Consider the following 7,150-nt stretch of genomic DNA (forward strand, 5'->3'; position numbering starts at 1 on the left):
CGAGGTCCCGGCGCCGCAAAGTTTTGGGGGGACTGCCGGTCCCTACGCCCCGGGCCTGCGCCTCCGGGAACTGCAGACTGCCTGCCCCGCGGCTTACTCCGTGCCGCCCTCCGCCGTGCGCTCCGCTTGCACCTCCGGCCCCCGGTGACCCGCGCCCGCCTCCAGTCCTCGTGCCCCCACTCCCGGCGGGGGGCGCGTCCGCGGTCTCGCTCAGGGCCTGCAAAGGTTAAATCTTTACACAGCATCAATGTATTGCTTAAGATTTCGAGATCTGCATGGTATAGTGCAAAGAGCGGCAAACCGGCAGGTGGGAGACCAGGGTTCAGGTGCGGCCACGGCCAGAGCCAACTTTCTGAGTGACCTCGGACCAGCCTGCCCTGCCGGATATCGACGGCTACACCTGGACCGGGAGGGGTTCGCCAGGGACGATCACCTGAACCGCCCTGCCTGTGTTGCCACTTTGTGAGTCGAGGGGCACCCCTGAGTGTCTCAGCTCCACAGCTCCTTGGGGGTGGAGAGGAATGTTGGGACCTACAGAAGTCAGTATCGGGGGTCACGTCGTTTATCTGCAGCAGCTTTGGCTGAGCTTCAGGAGGGGTTTTGAGTCAGCTTCTGGAAGTAAAGGAGGCTGCCAGGGCTTGGAGTTGGGGCCCTGGCTCCTGGTGGCTCCTCTGCTCTCCACTGACTAGGTAACCTTGGGCAAGTACCCCTCCCGGTTGTTGCCACCTATAAAATGGGGCGGGCGGGGAGGCATTGTGCACTAGATCATCATTGAGATACATCCGCGGTAAACGTGCAGAAGTGAAATGTCCAGGTCTCTGAATTTGGGGTCAGTTTGCGCAGAGGCAATATTTCACCAAGAATCCACCCAGCACTTGCAAATGGGCGTTAAGAAAATAAAGGAGGTATTTGCAGTTTGCTTTGGGAGTCCCGAAATAGACATGGTAAGGATTGGCGAATGCTCTCCTTGCCTCCTTCAGTGCTTTGGCCCATCATAAAATATTCAACGGCATAATGATTTGTTTTCAAAGTGGCTTATAGATCAGGAAGCATTTCTGTTTGTGAGTCAGTTATTTTAGTAAAAACCTCAAAATACTTGTTTGAGGGAAAAAGTAATGCACTGATCTAGAGGTCCTGACCCAGAGGCCAGCATCTCCTCATATCTAGTCTAAAGCCACGGCTGAGATGTTTTCTAATCAAGACGAATCAAAATAACTTACAGGTCAGGCATGCTTTGGTGGGTGTTCAACATAGCAGTGATTGGAGAGGCCAACAGTTCAGCAAGTGCATATTTTCTAGGACAGGTGAATTCTGGTGCAGCGACAGCAGAACAAACACAAGGTAGTTAACTGTGACATCCTAGAAGGTGAACTTTGTGCTTTTGTCCAATCTCTTATCCCCCTTGTGCTGCAGTTAGTTTCTGCCCAGTGTGTGGGTGAAATCCATTACTATGAAATGATTCTTATGGAAGTTATTTTATTATTTTATTTCCTTCCTAGACTTCCTGGTTTTAAGTTTCAAGCTTTATGAAATCAGAGGACTAGTGAGAGTGTTTTGTGACTGGAGCAGGAAAATGGCAGAGTTGTGGCACATAAGTTTGCCTTTCCTGAACTATATAGTTGAAGCTAATTTGTCCAGAGCCTTTGATCTCTCAGATGCATTCAAATGCCACCAGTCTTTCCCCTCTTCATTCTTCAATGGTTCAGCAAGAATTTTCTCAACTTATTCAGGAGGAAACAAACAGGAAAAATACTGACAGGCTCTACCCTCAAGGAGCTCAGATTTTAGTGAGGAATAAAGAAGATTATACCACAGGGCATTCTGGGAGCTAAACCCTGGGACCTCTGGGAACACTGACGGGGGTGAATTCTAACTAGGGAGACTGGGGAAGTCTGCACCATGGAAGGTGGAAGGAAGAAGAGGATTCAACAGGTGGTGAAAAGCAGAAAGGCCACCTTAGGTCACGGAACTAGAATGAGCAAAGGTACGGAGGCAGGAAAGCACAGGACCCAGATGGAGAAGAGCGAGTCTGGTGGAAGCACAAGACAAGGCAGAGCACTTCAGAGGACAGTGGAAAGAGGTTCAGGAGGCTCTGACCCTGGGCTGGAATCCACACTGGTTTGGGGATGTTGGACCTCTGAGCCTCACTTTTCTCATTTGTAAAGTGGGAAGAATAATAATACCAAACTCACAGGGTTAAATGAGATCACAGGGTGTAAAAGTGTCTAACAGAGTGTTTGCATACAATGGGTGTTTGATAAGTTAGTTCCTCTTATTAGCAAGTTCACAGGCAAGCTCCCTAAATGTTGGAGTATATAAACAGTACTTTTGTTTTAGCAATATGTGTTGAACCTCACCACCAGGATGGAGTTCCTGTGACAGTGTGATTTGTATTCAAGATGCCTCCTGATTCAAGGGGCAAGGGCTTTTTGTTATATGGTGCGTGCTCAGACCAAACACTGACATCAACGGCAGCCAATGCCCTGTAAATACTGTTAAGTGGTGGGAGGCCACAGAGGGGTTAATTGGAAGATGGAATCCCTGCCTCCACAAGCTTATCATTAGTGCTCAAGGACCCCAGTCCGGGGGATTTGACAGTTAGACGCAGTTATAAATAGATCAGCCTTATCCATGTATACTGGGAAACTGGGTGCCGCTCCTGTCTGCCTTAGTGTAGGCAGGGGCATTTATAGTAGCCAAGGAAGGAGAATAGGACAGGGGGGTAAAGAACAACATTGCAATACCTTACGTCCCTGGGTAGCACCATGTAGCATCCACAGTACTGTCCTTCATTTGTTCATTCAACAGTTATTCATAGAACACCTACTCTGTGCCAGAGAATTATTCCAGGTACCCCAGGAATACACTGGAACAAAAGGCAAGATCCCTGCATTCCTGGAGTGTAGATTCTAGTTGGGGAAACGTAATAAACAAGTAAATACATAAATAATTACAGGTGGTGCAAAGGACTGGGAAGGAAATAAGCAGCATAATATGAGAGAAGGTAAGGGGGGGCGCTCCACTTGAGGGTGGGCGGGGAAGGCCTATCTGAACCATGGAGAGGTAGAGAGAGGGAACCAGTCATGCTGAGAACTGAGGGAGGGTAGCCCAGCACTGGAAGAGGCTGGGTAACTCTGCGTATGAGTATGCAGACCCTGGGGCCACACCACCTGGATTTGAATCCTGGCCCCTCTGACAACTAAATATATTTCACGGTCAGGTTATTTAATCTTCTGGGCTTCAGTTTCTTCATCTGTAAACTGGGGATAATAACCCTTCCTGATAGGGTTGCTATGAGGATTAAATGTGTTGCTATATGTAAAGTACTTAGAATAGAGCCAGGTATGTAGCAAGCACCAAATGAAAGTTAAATTAAGGGGAATGAGCCGGGGGCTGGGGGAGGTCTGTTCCAGGCAGAGGGAACAGCAATGCAAAGGCCTGGAGGCCTGAAAGGGCTTGGTGTGTTCTAGGCCCAGGTGGGCTGTCTGTACAGCCCTGTAATTGTGGGTGTCATCCCCACAGTTATTGAGGAGACTCTGGAGCAGGTACTCTGCCTCTTCAGTACAAAACTATGTTTTAGGAGTTTTGAAAAGAGGAATACCCAGCCACAGCACTCCCACCTGCAGGATCAGGCCCTGAGTGGTATGGTGAGCTGCTGCTGCTTTGGGGACATTTCACTGTAGACCCAGTTCTGCAGGCAAGGCAGGAGCTGGTCCAAGAGAACTTTGGCCACACTGAACTACAGAAGCTGGAGCCCTCGGGAATCCCCAAGTCAGTCTGCTTTGGTGGACACCATCCAAGTCTATTAAAGTTGTTGACAGTTCACCTCAAAAAAAAAAAACAAACCCTCTCTTGCCTTCCCTTTCCTGCCCCCTCCTCCTTGACTCTCTGTTCCTCCCTCCCCTCTTCTCCTTTCCCCTCATCCCCTCTCTCTCACTGCAACCCTGAAGAGCAGTGCCCGTGGAGATGCTCATTGATGTGCCAAAGGGAAGCTTGAGTGAGGCTGAGCCCATGGTGCCACCAAAGCTAGCCTTGCCCGCTCGCTGTGGGGTACCCAATGGCCAGCATACCCCTCCCGCTCCATGCTGGGAACGTCACAGCAGGGGAGCATAGTCATTTGTGACCCACCCGCTCCCTTGATCCCTCCTCCTTGAAATCTAATCACTCAAGTCCTGTCATTTTTACTTCTAAAATCTCTCCCAAACGTGTCCTTCAAGCTAGACAGACTTGGCAATAATTGTTCATATTGTAGAAGGATTCTGCCCTATACCAAAAAGATTTGGTATGGAAAGCTTTTCAAATACCAAACATGCCTGTATACTTACTACCAGTCGGTATATAAAATTCTGATTTATGCACAGCTGTTATAGCTGTACTTCTACCATAGTCAGAGATATACACCAGACTTACCACACATTCATGGAAGCAGGGTAACGCAGATTACATTATGCAGCTCTGCAAATGGGAGGATTAAAAAAATAATAACTACCTGCTTGAAGGACAATAGGAAGTTTGATTTAGTGCCTGGCCGATTGAAGTAAGGGTAGTAGCCATTTGTGTTCACTAAAGTGAAACAGTAATTTCAGGGACCCACCTGATGTTTGGAGACCTTTTTGCCAGTGGTTAGAAATGGTTCTGGCTTCCGATCATTTCACAAGCTGGCTGCTAAATGATGTGTGCGCTTAACACTTGTTCTTATGGAAAAAAAGAAGAAAACTCTAATTACAAGCTAGAAATGGGTACGGTGGTTTATCTAAAAGTATGAAAGTGTGTTCTTTTGACCTTTCTTGACGAATGATCAGAGAAGCTCAACCATTTCAGTAAAAGGGTAACATGGCAAACTTTCAAAATCCTGAATGGAAAGAGCTTCAGAGGAATTCATTCAGCTGCAACAGTGCTTAGTTCTCTGAGATTTTAAGAGAAGACAGATGTGCAGGCAGATGCAAAATGCTGCACTTCCTGTTCTCTGAGTATACAGAATGTAGGGTGTAGGTTAGAACTTGTTGCAACCAGTGGCAACAATACCAATTGCCATCCCTGCAAATAACCTCTCCAAGGCTAACGTGTAAGCGTCATGTGGTTAAGCTTTTGAGTTACTGCTTTGTTGTTTACTTTGTTCCACATGTAGAATTCAGAAGGATGCAAAAGGAAAAGCAATTATCAAAATAAAGATGAGGGTGCCATTGATTTGTTCTTATGAAAGCAATTCAGTTGGTAGCTGGAGTGTGTGTTCTCTCTGGTTTTCCCTGGAGAAGGACATCAAGCCCAGGCTGTCCAGGGCTCCTCTGGTACCGGTGTGCTGTTGGCTCCTGGCCAGCTTAGAGGTGATGTCCGTATGGAGGTATATGCTTTTCCTCTTCCTTTCCTCCCCGGGGATGAGGGACATTTTGAATACAGAAACAGGAAGAATTATTTCTTTTTGGAGCTCATTCCTGGGTAGTTGCAGTACTTAGTTCTTCACAAAAGCTGTGTCATAAGTTTCAGTGAGAGCATTCCCTGTCTATATGCTGAAAAGCTAAATTCACACAGGATATTTTAGCCAAAAGGCATAGACCTTCATACAAAGTTGCCAACTCTGGGGAAGATCAAGTGCAGCCTTTGTCTGGTGCAGGAATCTTCCTAGCACACCCAGCCTCTGTGCTCGGACCTGCCCATCCCCCAGGCATTCCTAGTCCCTTGTTAGTTGGCTCTGACTATTAGAAAGTTCTTCATTATGCTGAATCAAGCTCTTCCTCCAGGCAACGGCTGTCCCATCGGCCTTGATTCTGCCCTTTGAAGCCCCACACAAAAATCCATTTCTTCTTCCCCATGACAGGCTTTTTAGCCATTTGGACATTCAGACACGGGGATTAGGTCCCCGAGTCTTCACTTCTTGAGTCAGAATGCCCCCAATTGATCCAGTCCCCTGAAAAAGAGCTAAGAATGGGACACAGCTGTGCAGGTGGGGTCTGAGGAGCCTGACTTCAGAGTCTGTCCTTATATCAGCACAGCCTGCAGACCAGTTAGGCCCCCTGGGGGGCCCCCCTAGGATTTGCTCTCAGCTTCCTCTTCTGGACTCTACACTGGGCAACTGGGGACCTGTGTGCATGTCAGTGTCACAGAGATTTGGTGGGCCATGGAGGAGTGTCCCGGACCAGTGTATGACGCAGAGTGGCTCTGGGTGAGTCGGCCCCCTCTCTGGGACTCAGATCCCTCATCAATCCCATTGCTTGGAAGGTGCTCTATGTTCGTTTCCTGTGGCTGCTGGAACAAATCGTCCCAACCTTGTCTTAAAGCAGCAGACATCTATTCTCTCGCAGTTCTGGAGACCAGAAGTCTGAAATCAAGGTGTCAGCAGGGCCACACTCCCTCTGGAGGCTCTAAGGAAGAATTCTTTCTTTGCCTCTTCCAGCTCCTGGTAGCTGCTGGCATTTCTTGACTTGTGGCTGCATCACTCCAGTCTCTGCTTCCTTAGTCACATTGTCTCCTTCTGTCAAATATCCCTTTGCCTCACTCTTTTTTTTTTTGCGGTATGCGGGCCTCTAACTGCTGTGGCCTCTCCCGTCGCGGAGCACAGGCTACGGACGCGCAGGCCCAGCGGCCATGGCCCATAGGCCCAGCCATTCCGCGGCACGCGGGATCCTCCCAGACTGGGGCGCGAACCCGTGTCCCCCCGCATCGGCAGGCGGACTCCCAACCACTGCGCCACCAGGGAAGCCCTGCCTCACTTTTATAAGGACACTCATCATTAGATTCAAGGCCCACCTGAATAATCCAGGATAAGATCCTTAATTATATCTGCAAAGACCCTTTTTCCAAATCAGGTAACATTTTCAGTTCCTGGGATTAGGGTGTGGACATATTTTTTTAGTGGGCCACCATTCAGCCTTTGGCTCTCCTTTTTCTACTTATGTGACTGTCTTTTCTTTCAATCGTATTTGGACCCAGCTCTCCAGGGGCAGCCTTGGGTCTTCATTCTGCATGTCTCACTTCTCTTCCTTCCTAAAGCATCGTGGTTGCCACTCTGAGGGTGCTGAGGCTGCTCTAATCATCCCTGCCCCACGGATGTGGGAGGGGCTCAGGGATTAGGCTGCCCAGGAAAACGCAGGTGTTTCTGGTCCACACCCTCATCTTCACCAGCGTGCTCTGGCTAGTCAGTGGAGTTTTTATC

This window comes from Phocoena phocoena, chromosome 6 (genome assembly GCF_963924675.1).
Source record: "Phocoena phocoena chromosome 6, mPhoPho1.1, whole genome shotgun sequence".
Lineage (NCBI taxonomy): Eukaryota > Metazoa > Chordata > Mammalia > Artiodactyla > Phocoenidae > Phocoena > Phocoena phocoena.